This window comes from Entelurus aequoreus, linkage group LG04 (genome assembly GCF_033978785.1).
Source record: "Entelurus aequoreus isolate RoL-2023_Sb linkage group LG04, RoL_Eaeq_v1.1, whole genome shotgun sequence".
Classification (NCBI taxonomy): domain Eukaryota; kingdom Metazoa; phylum Chordata; class Actinopteri; order Syngnathiformes; family Syngnathidae; genus Entelurus; species Entelurus aequoreus.
Window position 1 is genome coordinate 9349852 of NC_084734.1, and position 12182 is coordinate 9362033.

Here is a 12182-nt window from a genome sequence, read left to right on the forward strand (position 1 = left end):
TCATGGAGAGAATGCCAAGAGTGTGCAAAGCAGTAATCAGAGCAAAGGGTGGCTATTTTGAAGAAACTAGAATATATATATATCTGCTCCGCCACTCCCAGTCTGTGGAACGCTCTCCCTGACCACCTGAGGGAACCACAGACTGTGGATGCTTTTAAAAAAGGCTTAAAAACCCTTCTTTTTAAAAAAAAACTTTTTTTTTTTTTAGATATATGCATACTAGTTTTAGCTATTTGGCTGTTCTAGTTTTTATTTATTTTGATTTTTTATTATCTTTTATTTTTTAGTTTTTTTAATACACTGTAGCACTTTGAGGTTGTTTACTCAATGTAAAGTGCTTTTTACAAATAAAATCTCTTATTTTTAAAACATGTTTTCAGATATTTCACCTTTTTTTTGTAAAGTACATAACTCCACATGTGTTCATTCATAGTTTTGATGTGACAATCTACAATGTAAATAGTCATGAAAATAAAGAAATGAGAAGGTGTGTCCAAACTTTTGGCCTGTACTGGACAAGCGGTAGCAAATGGATGAATGTATGTACATTTGTATGTTGTAAAAAAAAATTGTAAAAAAAAAAAGAAGACATATTTAAAGACCAAACTTAGTGTCATCTTTTTCCTATAGGTGGAAAAAGTGTACTACTATTAATTATTACAGTGGTAAAAAAACTAACTGTAAAAATGAAAAAAAAAGACAATGAGAAAAAGCTGAGATTTTGAAATAATTAATAAAACACTGTTGCTTAAAACAAAACTTACCCTAAGTTTTGTCTTTAAATACTGGAAATATAATGTGAGTGTGCAAAGCAGTAATCAGAGCAAAGGGTGGCTATTTTGAAGAAACTAGAATATATATATATCTGCTCCGCCACTCCCAGTCTGTGGAACGCTCTCCCTGACCACCTGAGGGAACCACAGACTGTGGATGCTTTTAAAAAAGGCTTAAAAACCCTTCTTTAAAAAAAAAAAACTTTTTTTTTTTTTTTTTTTTAGATACATGCATACTAGTTTTAGCTATTTGGCTGTTCTAGTTTTTATTTATTTTTATTTTTTATTATCTTTTTATTTTTTAGTTTTTTTAATACACTGTAGCACTTTGAGGTTGTTTACTCAATGTAAAGTGCTTTTTACAAATAAAATATATTATTATTAAAACATGTTTTCAGTTGTTTCACTTTTTTTTGCTAAGTACATAACTCCACATGTGTTCATTCATAGTTTTGACGTGACAATCTACAATGTAAATAGTCATGAAAATAAAGAAATGAGAAGGTGTGTCCAAACTTTTGGCCTGTACTGGACAAGCGGTAGCAAATGGATGAATGTATGTACATTTGTATGTTGTAAAAAAAAAAAGAAGACATATTTAAAGACCAAACTTAGTGTCATCTTTTTCCTATAGGTGGAAAAGTGTACTATTATTAATTATTACAGTGGTAAAAAAACAAACTGTAAAAATGAAGAAAAAAAAAAGACAATGAGAAAAAGCTGAGATTTTGAAATAATTAATAAAATACTGTTGCTTAAAACAAAACTCACCCTAAGTTTTGTCTTTAAATACTGGAAATATAATGTGAGTGTGCAAAGCAGTAACCAGAGCAAAGGGTGGCTATTTTGAAGAAACTAGAATATATATCTGCTCCGCCACTCCCAGTCTGTGGAACGCTCTCCCTGACCACCTGAGGGAACCACAGACTGTGGATGCTTTTTAAAAAAGGCTTAAAAACCCTTCTTTTTTTAAAAAAACCTTTTTTTTTTTTCTTTTTTTTTAGATATATGCATACTAGTTTTAGCTATTTGGCTGTTCTAGTTTTTATTTTTATTTATTTTTTATTATCTTTTTATTTTTTAGTTTTTTTAATACACTGTAGCACTTTGAGGTTGTTTACTCAATGTAAAGTGCTTTTTACAAATAAAATATATTATTATTAAAACATGTTTTCAGTTGTTTCACTTTTTTTTGTGAAGTACATAACTCCACATGTGTTCAATCATAGTTTTGATGTGACAATCTACAATGTAAATAGTCATGGAAATAAAGAACCAACAAGTGTAGAAGAAAGTTTTTTTTTTTTTTAAAAGAGCCAAAGTGAAGGAGGTGACTTCTCTCCTGCCTCCACCCCTTCGGGGAGGGCACTGCGAGTCAAATGAGGCAAAAGAGGGGGGCGCTTGTAGTGAAACTAAAGGGACAAAAGACGCGTGGACCCACTGTGGAATTAAAACACGGGACGCCAGCACGCAGAGGGAAGGAAGAAGTTTTGAAGTTTGAATGAACTTCCTTTTTTTTCTTGTTGTCGTTTGACTCTTCCCGGCAAGCCGCCTCGAAAACACTCACTTTTTTTTCCTCACTGAGAAGCGACAGCACTCAAGTAAGTAGCATTTCCTGCCTAAACGGGTCTGATGGAAGATGGCACACAGGAAAAAAAAAAAAAAAGTGGCGCCGTGAACGCAACTGGACGAAGCGGACTGTCCCCCCCCCCCCCACACACACACGTGGCATTACAACTTGCATTTCCTGCCACGAAATGACAACTAAATAGACATTTTTTAGTTTGTTTGACTAAGAGATGATTGAACTAAACAAGAAAGTAAACGAGGAGGAGGGAGAAAAGTCCCAAGTTGTTTAGGAAGTGACCACTCGGAAGACATTGCTTGAAACTACAAATTCCATTTAAAAGTTGTATTTTTTTGTACGTTTGCATGACTTACTTTCACGCTCATCTATAAGTTATTTGGTAGAAATAAAGAACTACAGCGAAAAAACACGCAAAAGTGATCGTTAGACGGGGGAGATAAAAATGTTGCCTTCACTGACTCCAACAAAGTCGGTCATTTCCCCTTTCAGGTCTGAGAGAACTACAGCTAAAACACGCAAAAGTGATCGTTAGACACAAATGTTGCCTTCACTGACTCCAACAAAGTCGATCATTTCCCCTTTCATCCATCCATCCATTTTCTACCGCTTGTCCCTTCCCCTTTCAGTTCTGAGAGAACTACAGCTAAAAACACGCAAAAGTGATCGTTGGATACAAATGTTGCCTTCACTGACTCCCACAAAGTAGGATATTTCCCCTTTCAGCTCTGAGAACTACAGTGAAACACACAAAATTCATCGTTAGACAGGGGAGATAAAAAATGTTGCATTCACTGACTCCAACAAAGTCAGTCATTTCCCCTTTCATCCATCCATCCATTTTATACCGCTTGTCCCTTCCCCTTTCAGTTCTGAGAGAACTACAGCGAAAACACGCAAAAGTGATCGTTAGATACAAATGTTGCCTTCACTGACTCCAACAAAGTCGGTCATTTCCCCTTTCACTTCTGAGAGAACTACAGCTAAAAACACACAAAAGTGATCGTTAGACGGGGGGGGGGGGGATACAAATGTTGCATTCACTGACTCCAACAAAGTCGGTCATTTCCCCTTTCATCCATCCATCCATTTTATACCACTTGTCCCTTCCCCTTTCAGTTCTGAGAGAACTACAGCTAAAACACGCAAAAGTGATCGTTGGATACAAATGTTGCATTCACTGACTCCAACAAAGTCGGTCATTTCCCCTTTCAGTTCTGAGAGAACTACAGCTATAACACACAAAAGTGATCGTTAAACGGGGGAGATAAAAATGTTGCATTCACTGACTCCAACAAAGTCGGTCATTTCCCCTTTCATTCATCCATCCATTTTCTACCGCTTGTCCCTTCCCCTTTCAGTTCTGAGAGAACTACAGCTAAAACACGCAAAAGTGATCGTTGGATACAAATGTTGCCTTCACTGACTCCAACAAAGTCGATCATTTCCCCTTTCATCCATCCATCCATTTTCTACCGCTTGTCCCTTCCCCTTTCAGTTCTGAGAGAACTACAGCGAAAAAACACACAAAAGTGATCGTCAGACGGGGGAGATAAAAATGTTGCCTTCACTGACTCCAACAAAGTCGGTCATTTCCCCTTTCATCCATCCATCCATTTTATACCGCTTGTCCCTTCCCCTTTCAGTTCTGAGAGAACTACAGCTAAAACACGCAAAAGTGATCGTTACATACAAATGTTGCCTTCACTGACTCCCACAAAGTAGGATATTTCCCCTTTCAGCTCTGAGAACTACAGTGAAACACACAAAATTCATCGTTAGACAGGGGAGATAAAAAATGTTGCATTCACTGACTCCAACAAAGTCGGTCATTTCCCCTTTCATCCATCCATCCATTTTATACCGCTTGTCCCTTCCCCTTTCAGTTCTGAGAGAACTACAGCTAAAACACGCAAAAGTGATCGTTGGATACAAATGTTGCCTTCATTGACTCCAACAAAGTCGGTCATTTCCCCTTTCAGTTCTGAGAGAACTACAGTTAAAACACGCAAAAGTGATCATTAGATACAAATGTTGCCTTCACTGACTCCAACAAAGTCGGTCATTTCCCCTTTCAGTTCTGAGAGAACTACAGCTAGACACGCAAAAGTGATCGATTGATACAAATGTTGCCTTCAGTGACTCCAACAAAGTCGGACATTTCCCCTTTCACTTCTGAGAGAACTACAGCTAAAAACACACAAAAGTGATCGTTAGACGGGGGAGATAAAAATGTTGCATTCATTGACTCCAACAAAGTCGGTCATTTCCCTTTTCATCCATCCATCAATTTTATGCCGCTTGTCCCTTCCCCTTTCAGTTTTGAGAGAACTACAGCTAAACACGCAAAAGTGATCGTTGGATACAAATGTTGCCTTCACTGACTCCAACAAAGTCGGTCATTTCCCCTTTCATCCATCCATCCATTTTATACCGCTTGTCCCTTCTCCTTTCAGTTCTGAGAGAACTACAGCTAAACACGCAAAAGCGATCGTTGGATACAAATGTTGCCTTCACTGACTCCAACAAAATCGGTCATTTCCCCTTTCAGTTCTGAGAGAACTACAGCTAAAACACGCAAAAGTGATCGTTAGATACAAATGTTGCCTTCACTGACTCCAACAAAGTCGGACATTTCCCCTTTCAGTTCTGAGAAAACTACAGCTAAAAACACGCAAAAGTGATCGTTAGACGGGGGGAGATAAAAATGTTGCATTCACTGACTCCAACACAGTCGGACATTTCCCCTTTCAGTTCTGAGAGAACTACAGCTAAAACACGCAAAAGTGATCGTTGGATACAAATGTTGCATTCACTGACTCCAACAAAGTCGGTCATTTCCCCTTTCAGTTCTGAGAGAACTACAGCTAAAACACGCAAAAGTGATCGTTAGATGGGGGAGATAAAAATGTTGCATTCACTGACTCCAACAAAGTCGGTCATTTCCCCTTTCATCCATCCATCCATTTTATACCGCTTGTCCCTTCCCCTTTCAGTTCTGAGAGAACTACAGCTAAAACACACAAAAGTGATCGTTAGACACAAATGTTGCCTTCACTGACTCCAACAAAGTCGGTCATTTCCCCTTTCATCCATCCATCCATTTTCTACCGCTTGTCCTTTCCCCTTTCACTTCTGAGAGAACTACAGCTAAAACATGCAAAAGTGATCGTTACATACAAATGTTGCCTTCACTGACTCCCACAAACTAGGATATTTCCCCTTTCAGCTCTGAGAAATACAGTGAAACACACAAAATTCATCGTTAGACAGGGGAGATAAAAAATGTTGCATTCACTGACTCCAACAAAGTCAGTCATTTCCCCTTTCATCCATCCATCCATTTCCTACCGCTTGTCCCTTCCCCTTTCAGTTCTGAGAGAATTACAGCTAAAACACGCAAAAGCGATCGTTAGATACAAATGTTGCCTTCACTGACTCCAACAAAGTCGGTCATTTGCCCTTTCATCCATCCATCCATCCATTTTATACCGCTTGTCCCTTCCCCTTTCAGTTCTGAGAGAACTACAGCGAAAACACGCAAAAGTGATCGTTACATACAAATGTTGCCTTCACTGACTCCCACAAAGTCGGACATTTCCCCTTTCAGTTCTGAGAGAACTACAGCTAAAACACGCAAAAGTGATCGTTAGACGGGGGAGATAAAAATGTTGCATTCACTGACTCCAACTAAGTCAGTCATTTCCCCTTTCACTTCTGAGAAAACTACAGCTAAAACACGCAAAAATGATCGTTAGACGGGGGAGATAAAAATGTTGCATTCACTGACTCCAACAAAGTCGGTCATTTCCCCTTTCATCCATCCATTTTATACCGCTTGTCCCTTCCCCTTTCAGTTCTGAGAGAACTACAGCTAAAAACACGCAAAAGTGATCGTTGGATACAAATGTTTCCTTCACTGACTCCAACAAAGTCGGTCATTTCCCCTTTCAGTTCTGAGAGAACTACAGCTAAAAACACGCAAAAGTGATCGTTACATACAAATGTTGCATTTACTGACTCCAACAAAGTCGGTCATTTCCCCTTTCAGTTCTGAGAGAACTACAGCTAAAACACGCAAAAGTGATCGTTAGATACAAATGTTGCCTTCACTGACTCCAACAAAGTCGGTCATTTCCCCTTTCATCCATCCATCCATTTTATACCGCTTGTCCCTTCCCCTTTCAGTTCTGAGAGAACTACAGCTAAAACACGCAAAAGTGATCGTTACATACAAATGTTGCCTTCACTGACTCCAACAAAGTCGGTAATTTCCCCTTTCAGTTCTGAGAGAACTACAGCTAAAAACACACAAAAGTGATCGTTAGACGGGAGAGATAAAAATGTTGCATTCACTGACTCCAACAAAGTCGGACATTTCCCCTTTCAGTTCTGAGAGAACTACAGCGAAAACACGCAAAAGTGATTGTTAGATACAAATGTTGCCTTCACTGACTCCAACAAAATCGGTCATTTCCCCTTTCAGTTCTGAGAGAACTACAGTTAAACACACAAAAGTCATCGTTAGATGGGGGAGATAAAAATGTTGCCTTCACTGACTCCAACAAAGTCGGACATTTCCCCTCTCAGCTCTGAGACGTCAGTCTCTTCACATTCCTGACAAAGTGCTATTATGAGGACGTCAACAAAGTCCGAGTGTGTCAACACTCCACTATACATAGTAGCGTCAGAGTTGGCTCGTGTGTTCTGTACTTTACGAGCATGGGCCGTGCACTTGAACGCGGCAGCAGCCTCTCCTCTAGGAGGGAAGGAGGGAGGGGGCCCGACTGTGTCCTGAAGGCCGCCCAGGGGGCTCCGTAACTGGACGCCGCGCAGAGGCCGTGCCCGCGGAGAGACAGCTGCTCTCGGAGCACCTTCCTGCTTTTATACGGTTTGATAACGGGGCCCCTTTAAAGAACCCCTGCTGGTTTGAGTTTATTTTCTCGGAAACGAGCGAGGAAAAAAAATAAAAATAAAATAAAAAGAGTTTTCTCTGCACTTTTGGTCTTGGTCACAATCATCAACAATAAGTGCAGAACTGGCATCATAGTGATATTAACTGCAATATTAATATGTCTGTCCAAAACAGATGATTAATGGAGGACACTGTACTATTAATGTATTACCATTTATAATAATATTTTGCTTTTTCTTCTTATTTTGCATTGCGCTGCATGTTATTTTATGTCAAGGATGAACACACTATTTATTAAAAAAAAATAAAATAAAATAAAAATCTGTCATCTATTTATTACACAAAATTCCATGCATACCAAATTAACTAATTATATTTTTCTTCTAATTTCATGTCCCCAGAAACCCCAACACACAATTAATACAATCCACAGTAATCCGAGCAAAGGGTGGCTATATATATATATATATATATATATATATATATATATATATATATATATATATATATATATATATATATATATATATATATATATATATATATATATATATGTGTGTGTGTATATATATGTATATGTATATGTATATTTATATGTATATATATATATATTTATACAATACTTCTTTACTTTACTATATTATGGATCACGATGTGGGAAGAAAGGGATGGAAAGGAGAGGGAGGAAAGAGGAAGGGGAAGGAAAAAAGAAAGAAAAAAAGTATGCTTTTGAACAATCATACATGGTATGTGTATATATGTGTATATGTATATAAATATATACATATATATGTATATATATTGGTAAATGCATGTAATTACATAAGTTAAAAGTTAAAGTACCAATGATTGTCACACACACACACACTAGGTGAGGCGAAATTATCCTCTGCATTTGACCCATCACCCTTGTTCACCCCCTGGGAGGTGAGGGGAGCAGTGAGCAGCAGCGGTGGCCGCGCCCGGGAATCATTTTTGGTGATTTGAACCCCCAATTCCAACCCTTGATGCTGAGTGCCAAGCAGGGAGGTAATGGCTCCCATTTTTATAGTCCTCGGGGTTTGAACTCGCGACCTACCCATCTCAGGGCGGACACTCTAACCACTAGGCCACTGATGCTTAACAATGCATGTGACCAAGTACTATGATTTTGACTCTAGAGTCCTCACTGCAAAAAGTCAGTGTTCAAAAACAAGAAAAATGAAAGCTGCAAGCAGCGATGGACGGGACCGACTTTGAGGGCTCATAAAATCCAAACCGGAGCAGTAATTAAAACTCTTTCATCAACTTTTAATCAGAAGGGTTCAATCTCTCTCCTGTGCTAATTTGAAGCCGACACGACAAACGCGCTCAGAGGAGATAATGTTTGAAAAAAGGTGACTGTTTTTACACAACTTCCTGTTGATTTTTGCTGGGGGTTGTCAGTGTATTCAATTTTTGTTTCATGTCTCTACGACATTCCTACTGGGAGTTAGAGGCCGTTTTGTCTGTGTTTTCTTCCTAGGGGGCGCTAGAGCGCAATTTTGAGTTTTGGGGTTTGGTTTTTTTGATTAGATCGCAATTTTCGCCAGTCCTGATGTGTGTGTGACCAATTTGGTGAGTTTTGAAGCACGTTAAGGGGGTCAAATTACAGCTCAAAGAGGCGGCGGTATAATAATAAAACGCTAGAAATTCAATAGTGTCCTCTGTCCCAAAGGGACTCGGTCCCTAAAAAATACAAAAATGAGGGGTATTTTATTTGAACTAAGCAAAATTATCTGCCAATAGAACAAGAAAATTTGGCTTGTCAAGACTTTCCAAAACAAGTCAAATTAGCTAACCTCAATGAACCCAAAAATAGCTTAAAATTAAAGCTGCAAGCAGCGTTGGTCGGGTCCGCATTTTGGCAGGTGCTAGTCCTAGGTGTCCCAATACTTTTGTCCAGTGGTAGTCCTGAGTGAGACCTACATAGAGGTTTTTGTTTCGTGTCTCTACGATATTCGTACTGGGAGTTAGAGGAAGTTGTGTCTGAGTTCACATTGTCATTATAGGGTATTGTGTGTAGAATTTTGAGGACAAAAAAGGAATAATTGCATTTTACGTTGTCATTATAGGCACCGCAGCAACTTTAGTGCTGCGGGTCTTTGAAGGCTTGTAAAATCAAAACCGTACTACTAATTAGAAAGCTTTCGTCAACTTGTAATCAGAAGGGTTCAATATCTCTCCTGTAGCAGTTTGAAGCCGAAACGACAAACGCGCTCGGAGCAGATAATGTTTGATGTTTGGTGATCGGGTGTAACAAAAATGTTGTTTTGAAGGAGGAATAGCAAACTTCCTGTTGATTTTTGCTGAAGGATGTCAATCTATGAAATGTAGGTCTAGGCGAGACCTACATAGAGGTATTTTTTTCATGTCTCTAAGACGTTCCTACCGGAAGTTACAAGCAGTTTTGTCTGAGTTTTCCTCTGAGGAGCTGTTTTTTCTCTGTTTTTTTCAAAAATTATGTAGAGCACAATTTTTAGTTTTGGGGTTCGGTTTTTTTTTAGATCGCAATTTCCACCAGTCCCGATGTGGGTAAGAAGTTTGGTGAGTTTTGAAGTATTTTAAGGGGGTCAAATTAGAGGTCAAAGACGTAAAAAGGAGTGTTTTTAGTACATTTTTGTCAAAAATGTGAAATTGCCAACTTCCTGTTGGTTTTTGCCCGAGGATGTGTCATTATGAGTTGTAGGTCTAAGCGAGACCTACATAGAGGTTTTTGTTTCATGTCTCTACGACCTTCCTAGTGGGAGTTACAGGCAGTTTTTTTTTTCTAGGGGGCGCTATTGCGCAATTTTGATTTTTGGGGTTTGTTTTTTTTACTAAAGTGTGCTGTACCCGGGTTTGTATGTGTGTAAAAAATTTGGTGAGTTTTGAAGCATGTTAAGGGGGGCAAAGTAGTGCGCAACGGTGCGGAAGAAAGAAAGAAAATAATAATAAAACCTTACAATAACAATAGGTTCCTTTTGTACCCTGTACAAAGGACTCCCTGGGGGAGTCCTTTGTACAGGGTACAGGGCGGACCCTAATTAGCTAACCTCAATGAACCCAAAAATAGCTTAAAATAAGTATTTTGTGAGTAATAACAAGTGCACTTTTCTTGGTATAGAAAAAAAAGAGACCTTTTTTCTCAATATGTTGAAAAATATAGTGAGAAATATAATGATATGCGCTCGGCATTACATTTCTTGAAACCAGCAAACTTATACTAAAAAGTAATTTATTGTTCTTAATGGAAAGGCAACAAGGCAAGCGCTTGTTACTCTCGGGGTCTCCTAGCCACTCAGGCAAATCATATTGTCTAAAAATGCATTTTTCCATGGATAACATGACATCATCGCATCAAGTGCGTGCTCTTTCAGTCAATTAGTGTGCAAGGAATATATAAATATATATATATATGTATATATATATATATATATATATATATATATATATATATATATATATATATATATATATATATATATATATATATATATATATATATATATCTCAGTGGTTCTTAACCTTGTTGGAGGTACCAAACCCCACCAGTTCCATACGCGTATTCACCGAACCCTTCTTTAGTGAAAAATAAAATGTTTTTTTTTTCAAATTCAAGACCAAGTTATATGTTTTGGTAACACTTTAGTATGGGGAACATATTCTAAGTAACAAAGACTTAATTTAGAGTTATTTGGTTAGGGTTAGAGTTAGAGGGTTAGGGTTATAATAAGGCCATGCCGAATAAGGCATTAATATGTAATTAATAATGACTAGTTAAGAGCCAATATGTTACTAATTTGCATGTTAATAAGCAACTAATTAATGGTGAATATGTTCCCCATACTAAAGTGTTACCATGTTTTCTTACTGGTGCACAAAATGAACATCACCTTGTTCAAACAACAAAACCACCACAGTGCATAAACTCACAACAAATGACACACCTGCAAATCAGTCAGCTGTTGCCGTATCCGTAATACGCCGATGGGGAGAAGTTTTTATTTACACGATGAGTCGGGTGTGTCTTGACCTCCGCCGAACCCTTGAGCCCGACTCACCGAGCCCAGGTTAAGAACCACTGCTCTAGAGTCCTTTCCTGGGTTTCTTTATCTCAACATCGATTTCTTGTTTGTTTGTTTTTTTTCCCTCCACTTGACATGTACACAGTGAATGTGGAAAGCTTTTAGCTTGTGCCAATACCTTTTTGGGGTCAGGGAATGTAAAGCCATACTTTTATTTATCTATTTCTCTATCTGCAGACCTAATAAAAACCATTGTATTGATACATTTATGAGTAGGAATCTAGCTATCCTGTAACGTTGCATCATTCAGCCTCGCTCAAGTATTTCAGGAAGCAAATTCCTTATATGGCCTGAACACACACACACACACACACACACACACACACACACACACACACACACACACACCCATGAAAACAAACACACACACACACACACACACTTCACAGCCCTGTGACAGTTTGTCTCACATCTTCCCGCCAACACCAAACCTGCCTGCATCTTAGTGTTGTGAGTCCTTCTTGTGTGTCACAACAACATGAACGCCCTATTTTGACCCCCCTTGCCCCCCCCTCCTCCCCACACACACCCCCACACACACACCCGTCTTGAGGAGACACATTTTTGAAGTGGAATTCTCTCCCGTTCTTGCTTGTAAGTTGTTCAAAAGTCTCCCTTCTCATATTTTAGCCTTCACACATTTTCAATGGGAGACAGGTCTGGACTACAGGCAAGCCACAAAATAAGCAGGGGCGTCCATGGTAGCGTTGCTTGGATGGCAACATATGTTGCTCCAAAACATGTATGTACCTTTCAGCATTAATGGTGCCTTCACAGATGTGTAAGTTACCCATGTCTTGGGCACTAATACACCCCCATACCAT

The 12182-nt window shown here is 38.7% G+C and overlaps 1 protein-coding gene across 1 annotated transcript in view; it reads left to right on the forward strand.

Annotated features, from left to right (window-relative positions):
* The first annotated feature begins 2107 nt into the window (after window positions 1-2107).
* slc43a1a (solute carrier family 43 member 1a) overlaps window positions 2108-12182 on the forward strand; it is a 131571-nt gene continuing 121496 nt past the window's right edge. Inside the window, exon 1 of the mRNA XM_062044155.1 lies at window positions 2108-2374. The gene's annotated coding sequence lies outside the window, so the exon portion shown is untranslated. The remainder of the gene's footprint in view (window positions 2375-12182) is intronic.